The 13,520-nt window shown below is 39.3% G+C and overlaps 1 protein-coding gene across 5 annotated transcripts in view; it reads right to left on the reverse strand.

Annotated features, from left to right (window-relative positions):
* coro2ba (coronin, actin binding protein, 2Ba) overlaps window positions 1-13,520 on the reverse strand; it is a 46,413-nt gene that overhangs the window by 17,905 nt on the left and 14,988 nt on the right. For 3 of the 5 annotated variants that reach the window (XM_058780460.1, XM_058780462.1, XM_058780461.1), the window contains exon 1: window positions 8-5,580. The exons of the other annotated variants lie outside the window; for them this stretch is intronic. The gene's annotated coding sequence lies outside the window, so the exon portion shown is untranslated. Of the gene's footprint in view, window positions 1-7; window positions 5,581-13,520 lie in introns of those variants that run through there. 5 annotated transcript variants of the gene reach the window in all.

Raw genomic sequence — 13,520 nt, forward strand, 5'->3', positions numbered from 1 at the left:
TTCCTACCTTTCCTCTGGTTTTGAGCTCAGCACCCTCTGAATTCTGCAGTCATCTACAAAAAGAGCCTGTATCTTCTTCGGCTTCCTGCGTGCATCTAGTTTGCCGGCCTGAGTTACTTGCATCTGTTTCTCTCTTTTCCTTTTTCCTCCAAGCGTTCTCCTCCCACAGCCTCCTTTCATCCCTCCCTTACTACTTCATTCCCTCCCTCTTCCCAGGCCCAGCCCCACATTAGCTACTGTAATTGCTAGAGGTTGAATATCTTTCTCTCTGCCTGAAACACACAATCATAGTTACTCCCTTTCTAACTTATACACGTTATCTTCCTCACAGGCACAAGTTCTTGCTCCATCCTCTCTTTACTGTATGCCTGTGTTTGCTTATTAATGTTTTTCTATTTATTACTGCCATTGACTGAGCACACTGACTCCTCACCATCTCATTCAGTTTATAAAACATATTGATCTAAACTAAAAGACAATGTAGAGTTATATAATAAGTATGACGCAACTGCACTCTGTCTACTTATGTGACGTGTGGCCAAGTATGGCTACCCATACTCAGAATTTGTGCTCTGCATTTAACCCATCCTAAGTGCACACACACCGTGAACACACACCCAGAGCAGTGGGCAGACGTTTATGCTGCGGCGCCCGGGGAGCAGTCAGTGCCTTGCAGTTGTGGTATTGAGGGTGGAGAGAGCACTGTACATTCACTCCCCCCACCTATAATTCCTGCCGGACCTGAGACTCAAACTCACAACCTTTGGGTTACGAGGCCGACTTTCTAACCATTAGGCGATGACTTCCTTATGTCTGGGGGAAGTGTCCTCATTTCAACTGGAGGATGATTATTGCTGTACTTGCATCCACTGTAGCAGGTAGCTATGGTCTTAAAAACATAATAACAAGATTACTTTCTTGTTCCTGAGCTCTCTCCACATCTATGTTCCTGTTTTTGTTCTTTTTTTAATCTCTTCATTCACTGTCCAGTCCTCCAGATAAAATAGTGAATATTATGTGCTATATTTGAGATATATAGACTTACAGTTGCATATACAGTACATGACATGATTAGAAGTTTCATCAGTATGTTGAAACGACATCAGATGTGTGCATCATGGTCAGTATCAGTAAATGACACTCAAGTTACTTTGTATTTGTATATTTACACTACAGTTCAAGCTTTGGGTTGATAAGGGTTGTTAATGTTTTCAAAAAAGTCTCTTATGCTGACAAATGTGGCATTTATTTGATCAAAAATACAGTAAAAGAGTAATATTATGAAATATTACAGTTTTAAATAACTGTTTCCTATTTGAATTCATTTTGAAATGTAATTTCTTCCTGGAATGGCAAAACAGAAAATTCCTTCAGAAATAGAATGATTTTCAGAAATGCTCAAGTAACATTGCCTATTATCATCAATGTTTAAAACACTTGTGCTGTGTAGTATTTTTGTGGAAACTGTAATACTTTATTTTTCTTTAGTGAATAGAAAATTCAGAAGAACGCCATTTAATGCATTCTTATTGAATAAAAATGTAATTTCTTAAAAAAAAAAAAAAGACTTACTGACAGTAGTGCATATTTTCTTCATTTAATTGCCTGTTGCTTGAAGGTGTAACTTTACTGTTCCATTGCTGTACAGTTAAATAAGCATGATGTTACAACAGAGTAAATGCATTTTTATGCATTTTGTTTGGTAGGATGTCCTACATTGACCCTGGAAAATATGAGAGATATTGTTTTTCTGTGGTTGGTGGATTTACAACTTCTCAGATATAATTAATATATTATAATTAGGCTGTGTGATATTTTTATAAATAAACACAAGAATGGTAATAAGACATTGGACATTGTCTGGAGTATTCTCAGGCCTATGTTAAAACAAATGTGTCTCTCTCTAATTATGTTGAATGATTAAATGGGATATTTGGCTGGCTCCTGACAATGGCTATGCAGACAGACAAGATTTATTTTACTTTAGTGAGACAGCTCTCTCTCCTTGGCCTTCCCTTTAGCTCTGCTCTCTGTTCACCATGTGTATGTCAAATGCAGATATTTGGTAGTCTGGTCTGTTGCAGACATTGATGCAAATACTGTCCAGAGAATATTTCTGACAGTACACTACACATTATAAGATAATGTCTTGTTTAGCTGTGAGCATTTATGTAACTGTCATACAAGAAAAACAAGGGCTGAAAACGTGGTGAATTATACAATAAAACAAAGTCATGTTCATTTAAGTGTACTGTATTGATGTTTAGCCTCAAGAAAATTAATATGTTCATTTTGAGGACTTCTCTTTATATAGGGGATGCAAGGGGGCGTGTGTATGCATGGACTGAAGCATTAGTCTTAGTCTCAGATGGCACACCCAGTGATCGCCCACAGCTTGTTTAATGACCGTCTGACGGATATTGTCCACAAAAATGGGCATGTTAATTTGATTGGCTGGTGCTAAGTGACTTCTGGGAGTAAGAGTACATTTTTATTTTTAATTTTTTAATTTAATTTTTTTTTTAATTCTGAAAAAAAGTTACTCAGTTTGAAATCTTTGAAATTTACAGTACTTGGTGTTTAATGTAATGCACTCAGTATAAAGTTCAGATTTGTTTTCTGAGTATGTCTGTGAAATAATCAATATATTTAATTTTTTTTGATGGAAGAAATTCTGATCAAATCATCTTTTTTGATACTGGTCTATTACTGTAATCTAGGCTATTTCAGATAAGTCTTGCCACTAAATGACACATAAAAAATACAAACTGGAGTTTGTCAATTTAATTGTTAGCCAGATGTTTTTTTTTCCTGGGTGGTGCTTTACCAGAACAAGTTTCAGTCTGGGCTAGGTTTTGTGCAGTTAGTCAAAAGTATGGCTACACGTGACTGATGAAGCATGTATCATTTTGTCTAGGATGGTATGGTATATCACCGCAAATTTAGCAGACAACATGGGAGAAAATTATTTGGGTGATGTGTGTTTTTTTTCATGGACATGCTCTTTTAGCTGCAGGACAGCGACTCAAGAGACTTCACACTTTATTGACTTTTTCACATCTTGCCTGAAGTTTCTTCTGCTGCTGCTGTCTTTGGTTTTCTTTTTACCATTATTGCAGATACTTTAGTTATGTTTCATATCTCCAATTTACTAATTATTTTGTCTTATTAATACTAATGCTGGACTGATGAAACAGAACGGGCAAAATGCAAGACCAACCAGGTTGTTATCATTCATTTTTCATAGATAGTTCACTCTGTCCCATTCATCACTCCATTACAGTATCCAAATATTAGATCTCCCCAACCCAATTCTGCCTTATTCATGTAAAGAATCATTCAAAGAAACTGATATTCCAACAGCTTCCAAGTCAGGAAGCAAGCTTCTTCTGTCTTTAAAATGGGACACAAAAACCGATGAAAGGCCTCCAGAGGGCCACAGCTGGTGATTGGTTAGACTGCTTTCAGCCCCTTACCATGCCAGGGAGCCCGTCTTTGTTGGGCATTAGAGCAGCTAACCTCACAGTCCCGCTTCTGAGTAGCAGGAGTGAGTTCTGATGCCATTCTGTCTCTGTGGGAGTTAAACAACACTGAGCCTGGAGACCCACTGGCTGTTTTGGCAGGTCTGGCTCCAGCTGTGAATGAAATACAGCTGAAAGAGAGCCAGGTCAAGTTGCATGCTGTCCTTTCACACACAGAGAAGTCAGAATGAATGTTGGTGACTGTAGAGACAGTTTATAGCATAGGCTTCGATAAATCTTGTCCTTAAACCTGTCCAAAGTCTGCCAGCCCTGAACTTTGGAATACTCGCTATATAGAAAATTCAGCTTTTACTCAGTGCAGACAAAGATATTATGAGGACAACATTCGATTTACACGATATATGGCTGCCAAGCGGAAAATGATAACACTGTATTTTGTATATGTATGTTTATTGTTTGTTTTCACTGGATTCACTAAATTCGTGCACGCACATTAATGAAATCATCCTAAGTCATAAGCTTACTGTGTGTTATTAAGCAATGGCAATACCTTGAGGAAAATAATCACATGTAGGCCTATAAGTTAAGTTCCAGAACAGAATCATTTTGTCAAAGCTGAAGGGCATTTAAATCCCTTCAATTCTCAGTGAGGAGAGAACTCAGGGGAGGGAGGAAAAAGGCTCAGAGATGGGATAGAGACCCTCATTACTACTGTACTGGAGGGTGTTTTGTGTACTGGGGTGCCCTTTGTTTGTTATTGTCTGTCTGCTTGGCTGTATTTTTTGCTCCACCAGACGGTGCAGAAGCAGCTGTAACAACTGACACACAGATTTGAAAATTCCACACACTGTCTATAACATACTGATCTATAACATACTGAAACATGTCTCTCATTGTAAATGGCCTAACTGTATAAAAGGAGAAAAATTAAGAATAATTAGCCTTGTTTTAGACTAGGGGTCTTCGACTAGAGGTACACTGCAGTACAGCCAAATATTGTCCAAGTAATCCAGTAAATCATCTGTTTGAACTATTCATTTAAAGAACCAGCTCATAAAAGTCATTTGTTTGTTAATCAGACTACACTGGCTGTGCTGTATATTTTTGATGCACTATAAAGAATTGGCTCATATGAGCAATTCGTTCAGCAATCAGACACACACAGTCTTTTTTATTGCATTCGATACAGACAGCAGGATGTTGATAACACAAGGAAATTTATTGAGTGTATCATGACATACTTCCTTAAAAACATAAGAAACAAGACCACCAGTTTCCTCCCTTTTTGTCTCTGTAGGGGATCAGACAGACAGGATGGGTGCAGTCAGGCTACAACACTATAAGCTAGCTAAAAGACGATGGTTGATGGACTGGGAGATGAAATGAGAGAAATAAATATTTTATTATATTCTTTTGCAAATGGTGAAATTTTTAATACTAAACACCCAATCCTTTTCTGTGAAATGAAAGCAATACTTTAATACTAATACATTTTTTTTCTTCATTTGATTCCTTTTAAAAGTTTTATTTTGATAACTCGTGTGAAAAAAAAACAAACAACAACAACAAAAAAAAAACGTGTAAAGTGCTGCAAGTGTCATCTGGGGATATAAACTGCATGTTGTTGTTCATGCACTTAGGTACAGGATGTCCTTGAGAGAGTTATCAGACTTTGATAAAGAAGTAGAAAATAATGAAAGAGGAAGTTATCTGATGCCGTGCTAGACACACATTGTCAAATACAGCCTTGCTCTGCTCTTATGGTCCAGTTATGCTTATGAAAGATTCTTTCTAGAAATGGTAAACGCCCCCTTCCTTCTCTATCTTACACTCTGTAGCCTCCATATTACTTATAGCTTGCTTGAGTGTGTATCTTTTCTGAGTATGCCCATTCACTACCAGTCAGAAGTGTTGTCACTTACTTTCTCTCTTTTTTTTTTACTAGTTCTCACATTTTAGAATAATTGTAAAATTATCAAAACTATGAAACTGCAAACATGGGTAAAGTACTGGAATTATGTGGTTATTCCTTACATTATAGTAGTGACTAGGGTTGGGCCGATAGACGATGCCATCACGATAGACATCACGATGTTGAGCCGGTATCATGACCCCCAATACCCCCCGCAATCCGCCACATCCAGCTGCCTCCCAATACTGTGTTCAGAAAGAACATGACGTGTATACAGAACCCCTAAAGGGAATAAATACGAGATGGGAGGAAAATATATATGTTTAATAGCCTACTTTCTCTCGCAGTTATATCATTGGGTAATTAAACTGTATATAAAATTGCGGGCATCAGGGAACCGCTATTATGCTTGGCATTGAAACTGCTTTTGAATGCACATCACTTTTTAGTTTTTCGAGATTCGCGATCGCACGTACTCTGTTTATACTATGGAGTGGCAGTACTTACCACACGTTTTACAAGATTAGATGTTTGTCAGTGGTGCTCAGGATCTGCAAATCATTCGCCATCATCCTTAGTTATCTCTCCTTACTCCTGTTTATGTGTTAAGTGAAATTCTATGTACTGTAATGTAACAGGCAACCGTTAGGAATCGTTATTTGTTTTCTGTGTCTTTTTGAATACGGATTCATGCTTCGGGCGCCCCTCCCCCCTTCTCGCCCCGCCCCCCCGATCAATGTTCCCTCTAATTTTTTTTTCTTGCTGAGCAAAACTTTTCTCTATTGGGCGGACATTTCGGCCACCTGAGCAAAAACATTCTTTATACCAGACCTGTACAGCGCGCGCACAAAAAACTTAACTTTAATGTACTATTTATATTTGATTTGACCCTTGATGTAACTAAATGTATATTTTAGGTTATCTGAGAAAACATTTTACTGTACAATACACTGCCGTTCAAAAGTTTGGGATCAGTACATTTTTTTTAAAGAAGTTTCTTAGGCTCATGAAGGATGTTTCTATTTGATAAAAAAATACTGAATATTATTTCACAAAAGAATATTGTGAAATATTATTGCAATTTAAAATAAAAGTTTTCTGTTTCAATATAGGCCTACTTTAAAATATAATTTATTCTTGTGAAGCAAAGCTGAATTTTCAGTGTCACATGATCCTTCAGAAATCATTATAATATGCTAATTTATAATCAATGTTGGAAAAAGTTGTGCTGCTTAATATTTTTTTGGGACCTGTGAGATTTTTCAGGATTCTTTGAGAAATAAAAAGTAAAAAAGAACAGTGTTAATTCAAAATAGACATTTTGTGTTACAATATACACTACTATTCAAAAGTTTGGGGTCAGTAATTTTTTATTTTTTAATTAATACTTTTATTTAGAAAGGATGTGTTAAATGGATAAAAAGTGATAGTAAAGATTTACATTAAGACAATATTTATATTTTTAATTAATGCTGTTCTTTTAAACTTTTTATTAGCCTAATCAAAGAATCAAAGAAAAAAGATTCCAAAAAATATTAAGCAGTACAAGAGTTTCAACACTGATAATAAATCAGATTCTTATAATGAAGGATCATGTGACACTGAAGAGTGGAGTAATGAAGCTGAAAATTCAGCTTTGCTTTACAGGAATACACTATATTTTAAAATATATTAAAATAGAAAACCAATATTAGAAATTGCAATAGCCTAAGAGTTCACAATATTACTGGAGTTTTTTTTTGTTGTTGTTGTTGTTTTCTGTATTTTGATCAAATAAATACAGCCTTGATAAGTACAGCATAAGTGACTCCATTAAAAAACAAGGTCAATTATTTATTAGGTTTATAATATAGGCCTAACATAATATTATATAATATCAAAACAACTGAAGCATTTAAACTGATAGAAGAGAACAGAAAACCAACTGAAGCATTTAAACTGAGATCTGTAAGTTATTATTTTATTTTTTTTTAAACGTGAATTCTTCTACAGCTATCTAAACATCCTTATGAAGTACAGTTTGCACGATACACCTGTATGTGACTGGTAATGTCTCAGAGTTTTGTTACCATTCTGTGCCCATCATCAAGCTATTCTTTTTTAATACACAAAGACGTTTATTTCACATGTCACTGTGTTTGCGTTGGCTCTCGATTTGAGCTATTTCGTCAGCAACCATTGAAGTATTCGGTTTCTACAGCGACTGGCACACATCGTTCTCTTTCTATGAAACCTGTAAACCGCATTCACCGGTTCTAACTCTATAGCGGCAGCAGCTCTATAGCGGTTTACCCGAGCATTGCAATTCTTTAGTTTTTACTAGAATACAATCAAATGGCTTTCCCAACTAATTTTTGCGTGTGCGCGGCACATTATTTCTCTGCACGGCCACGGTGGAAGAAGTGCGCGGCCGCACGCGCGCAGCTTAGAGGGAACATCGTCGTTGTCATCTTCCATCACAATGTTTCACTGTAGACATCGTCCGATGCCAATTTTGTAGACATTGCCCAACCCTAGTTCATCACTTTGGGCATTACTTTATGAGGTATCTGTCAGGATTATGGACCTGTTTTGTGTGTTTTTGCTCCCCATGTGCTCCCCGTGACCCAGATTCTCCTCGTGTTGATTATATTCATTTGCTTCAGCTGTGTACCCTTAATTACCTTGTTGAGTCCCTGTTCTTAAGCCCTGTGTTTGCCTGTGTTCCCTGTCCGGTATTATTCATCTTATGTGCTACGTGTGTGCCTGCCTGCCCTGTGTTTCCCTGTGTTCCCTGTCCGGTATTATTCATCTTATGTGCTACGTGTGTGCCTGCCTGCCCTGTGTTTCCCTGAATTGGAAGATTAAAGACTGAGTATTTGTGAATGTTCCTACATCTCCTTGTCTCCTCGTACCACGCTCCCTCACAGTAGCGGATCGTGACAGAATACCGGACTGACAACAGTTAACTCCGTGTCTACCCTCCATTTTTGTTTACCGTTTTTGCTCAGTTTTTTGTTTCCATTGTTCCCTGTATGGATGCCCTTCTTTGCCCGAATACCTCCTATTTCTGCTGGAACAGGGGGACAAATCTCTCGAGGACCATACTAGACTGTTCCTGCTGCTAGATAACACCACCAGCTACCCGGACGACGCGCCGTCATCTGAAGATGGTCCTCGAGAGGACTTTGCTGCCTTCGTGGAGTGGACTCTGGGGAGAAACGGATCGCTGTTCACCGTCTGCCCCATGGATGATCTCACCAGATCCGCTCCAGACCCAGAGCCTAGCCCACCATCTCCTTGATGTGCGGAGCTCAAGCCTGAGCCCACTGATGATGCAGAGCCATTTCCCACCGCGATCAACAAGCCAGCGCAGTGCGGAGCGACAGAACGGAGGATCGCCCTGGAACGCAGAGCCCCTTCCGTCAGACCAGGTGCGAGAGTTGGCTACAACGCCCGTCCCCAGGGAGCAAGCCGTGGACGGTGAGAGCGCGGAGTGGAGATCCGCCCCCTGCACCGCAGCTGAGGGTGAGCTGATCGTGCATCTGGGACTGCAGGACATAGAGGGGAACCTTATAGACTGGGAAACAGATCTGGAAGCCGACTTGCCCCCTCTCCTATGAGGAGTAAAAGACTGTTTGCAGCCCCTGACCAGAGTCCAGTGCAGTTCAGCCCAGGGAGGGCTCCTGATTCCCCGTTCAGCCCAGGGAGGGCTCCTGATCCCCCGTTCAGTCCTGTAAGGGCTCCTGATCCCCTGCTCCGCCATGGTCTCCCGAGTCCCCTGACCTGCCAGGGCCTCCCGAGCTCCCTGCTCCACCGTGGGTCCCAGAACGGGCGCCGCCCTGGAGGACATCTGTCCTGTTTCCCTGTCTCTTGAGGCCTCCAGAGGGGGAGTAATTGTCAGACTTTTATCCCTGTGTCTTCCACGTGCTCCCAGTGTTTCCATGTCCTTAATTGGTTTTTCCCGTTTCCTGTTCTCATCATTAGTTTATTAGTCACCAGCTGTGTTTGATTAATTATCTAGTTTTCTCCCTGGTTATAAACCCTGTGTTTCCCTGTCTTTAGTGTTCGGTCTTGATCGTCATTCCGTGTCTCCTACGTGCTCTGTGTTGTGTTTGGATTAATAAAGCCTGTGTGATTGGAAGAATTCCTTGTCTCATCGTTCCCTTCTCCAGAGAATTGTGACAATAAGTCTGAAGTAAGAAATTTAGGTAAAGGGGTGCAGAGCCAGTGGTGGTTTTATAGGCAAACATTAATGCCTTGAATTTTATGTGAGCAGCTATTGGTAGCCAGTGCAAACTGATAAGTAGATGTGTGATGTGCATTCTTTTCGGCTCATTAAAAATGAATCTTGCTGCCACGTTCTGGATTAATTTTAAAGGTTTGATAGAACTGGCTGGAAGACCTGCCAAGAGAGCATTGCAATAGTCCAGCCTGGACAGAACAAGAGCTTAAACAAGGAGTTGCAAATCATGTTCCGAAAGAAAGGGCCTGATCTTCTTGATGTTGAATAAAGTAAATCTGCAGAACCGGGCAGTTTTAGCAATGTGGTCTGAAAAAGTCAGCTGATCCTCAATCATAACTCCAAGGTTTCTGGCGGTTTTTGAAGGAGTTATGGTTGATAAGGTTGATATGGTTGACTGGATGGTGAAATTGTGATGAAACGATGGGTTTGATGGAACCACAAGCAGTTCTATCTTGGCAAGACTTTCAACCAGCAAGAAATGTCTGTTAGACAAGCTGAGATGTGATGGAATGAGAGGTAGAGTTGAGTGTCATCAGCATACCAGTGACATGAAAAGCCATGTTTCTGAATGACAGAACCTAGTGATGCCATGTAGACATAGAAGAGAAGTGGTCCAAGAACTGAGCCCTGAGGCACCCCAGTAGTTAGATGTTGTGACTTGGACACCTCACCTCTCCAAGATAGAGGGGAGGTGTCCTCTATCCAAGGACCTATCTGAGAGGTAAGATTCAAACTACTGGAGTGTGGTTCCTGAGATGTCCTTTGCCAACAGGGTTGACAGGAGGATCTGGTCACCAGAGGTTGCGTTAGACTTTAATATTATCCGTCATTTTGACGGACAGGGTCGTAAAAATTCCGTCATAATCTATTATTACCAGTCATTTTAATTTTCGTATTTTAATTATAATAACCCATTTAATTGCTTTTATTTTTGTTCACGTTTTCATTTTTAATAATGAACCTAAAGAACGAGCATATTGGCTTAAGCATTTATTTATTTAAGAAGAGAACAGATGAACAGAGACTGCTTCAGTGACAGCGGAGGACACTTAAAACAACAAAATATGCTAGTGCTGGATAAAAAATAAATAAATAAAACCGATTTCTCTGTTTTAATAGATTTTTATTTGTATGAACCAATATCGTTTCTTAACTCCCAATCGATGCTGTTTTCATTTGATGAATGCACAGTAACGTTAGGCAATCGGCTAAGCTTTGTGCGTTGTTACTTTTGATATGAAATGCAGTCTCAGGTTTCAAATTCTGTCCATTTTATTAGGAAATTCAAGCAATAAATACCGTGGCGTGATAGATCGCTGTAGACACCTCAGATCAAGCGATTCGCTTTACTATATTCGCCTGTGTGGAATCAAAGACATTTGACAAAGCAAAAGACCTTTATTTTTGTTCTGGAGACTATTGCGCGCTCTGCTGCCTCACTGGAGCGCACTCGCCACCAACTGGACAGGGGTGGGAATTACAGTTATAAATTACAATAGATCACCCTCAGTGTGTGTAATCTGCCAAAGTGACGGACGGCCTTCAGATTTTTCCGTCACTGCTAAAACAATTCCGTCAATGACGGAGAATTTTCGGTTAACGCGACCTCTGCTGGTCACAGATATTCTTTTAGAAGTCTAACTCTATGCATTCGGCTTTTGACTTTTTAATAATAATACTGTACTGTACAATGATTTATTTATTTGCTTAATATTCAAAATCAGTACTAAAAATACTTTTTTCCCATATGTCCTCCCGAGTCCTTGTGTCTTTAAGCATTGCTGCAGTGTCTGAAAGAGCATCCCCTAGAAATTGTTATTCCCAGGAGAGGAGCTGTCTGTTGTTTTCCTTCCTCTAACCTCCCTGTTGTTAATGAACAGGGTGTGATCAGCAGAACCAACAGATGGATAGATGGGGATTATGGTGGGGAGGTAGAGAGAGGAAGGACAACGAATGGCACACGTTAGGAGATGGAGGGGGTAGGGCAGCAAGAAGATGATCGTTATGGTCACCATGATACTAGACCATGACTCAGCTCTCTGCTGATCTGTCAGTCAAATTACACAGAATTCACTAATGACACTTTGCTGCATTAAGACATGACTAATTCAGCATGAAATTAGGAAAATTCTGAATGAAAGTAGGCATAGAGTGTGACTTTTTAGCATGCATAAAGAATACAGAGTGAATGCTATGTGTGTGAGCTTTCTGACGCAGCTTGAGATGTCCTGATGCCAGCTCTGAACTGCATGCAACAAAAACACAAGCCCCAGTTGCGATGACGGCCATCTGGCAAGTGCTCAAGAAGAATATTCGGTACTGACTCTTTGCCTTCAAGAGACAAACAAAACAGACCAAAGTCACTGCGGTATTTTCAGATAGGTGCACCAGATCTGTTCTCTTGCATCTAGTCTTTTACGAGTGGGGTCAAATGGGGTTAAAGTCCATTCTCTCTGAGTTTGACATGCAACGCTTCTTTACCGCAGGAGCTGCTCTCTGCTGGCAGAATACTTTTCATTATTTAGAGAGCTCAAACACAGATGTAGATGCACTTTGCAAAATTACTTCCATCCCAACCTACATATTTCTTAGTTTGGAATGCCAAGAGTCCAGCAAACTTGCATAAAGACTAACAGCCTGTCATCTCTGATTCAGTAGATATCCGCTTCACCTGTCAAGAATAATTCATTGAAGCTGCCCAAGTAGTTTTAATAGCAGCTTGCTGTTTTTTGATTGATAGCGACTAAAACAAACAGTCCTGAGAGATAAATATGTCAAATGTTTTTCTCGGATGAATTGCGCACAGTATGACAGCACACGTAATAATCATACCTGACAAAAACCTCTGTCAGTGACACAATATTTTAATACTGAACCTTACAGTCTGTACAGTCCATCTTTTCTTCTGAGCAGCATTTCTATAGGAATTTGCAAAAATGGAAATGTATGAGAGTAATTTATAGTTCCAAATCCATATGTAGGCAGCATTTTAAGGCATAGAAATGCTTCCAACACAAAGGCTGTTCCAAGGCAGCAGCACTAGATTCTGAGGTAGATCGCCTGTATCTTTCAATCCCAGATTGCACTAGGTCTGATTAACAATATATTTACATATCATTGTAAAAGAATTGGTAAAAAGGCTATTTTTTATTTTATTTTAGAATAAAGCTTTTGCCAGTAGTGTCTTTTTGGTATGTGTGAAAATTCTAACCAGAATGATGGCTTTTATGTAAATTAATTAACACATGAAAATGCTAATTTATGTGTGCTCACTGGTGTGAAACTATGGATGACAGCTTTTAAACTGTAGAGCAGAAATGTGCATTTTGACAATTTGAAGTAAATAATTTTGTTGATATGAGAATAAACCATTTGGTGGCATTCACACTGTCATACCCTTGTACTGCTCAGGCTATTCTGTGCTTTCTAATCCTATGAACGCTGTATATAAGTTAGTCCCTCTCCTGCATTCTCCATCTTGGAGAAAGTCCTGTTATAAATTGGATTAAGGCTTTAGATTTGGCAATGCTTTGCTGACTAGACAGACTTTCTCTCCTGCAGTCTCTGGCTCACTGTGTAAGTAACAGTCTGCTCCTGTATGCTACACAGAAGAGGAGCATCATGGCTCAGACATGCCATCTGCCTTGGACAAATTAGCCAGACACACCACACCCAAACCCAAAACAGTCACAGTGCCATAACCTATTGTGTAAAAGCTATAAGCAATTTTATATAGTGGTAGATAAATATAGGTTTTTAATGACTGATTCTTACTTAGTAGACTGTCTGTCAAATTGCTTGATTGTGTATAATTTGATAAAAAAACATTCAAGGAATAATTTCTAAATATTGCAATTTTTGTTATACTCACATATCTGTATAACCGTATTCTAGCCTTTTC

This window comes from Onychostoma macrolepis, chromosome 07 (genome assembly GCF_012432095.1).
Source record: "Onychostoma macrolepis isolate SWU-2019 chromosome 07, ASM1243209v1, whole genome shotgun sequence".
Taxonomy (NCBI): Eukaryota; Metazoa; Chordata; class Actinopteri; order Cypriniformes; family Cyprinidae; genus Onychostoma; species Onychostoma macrolepis.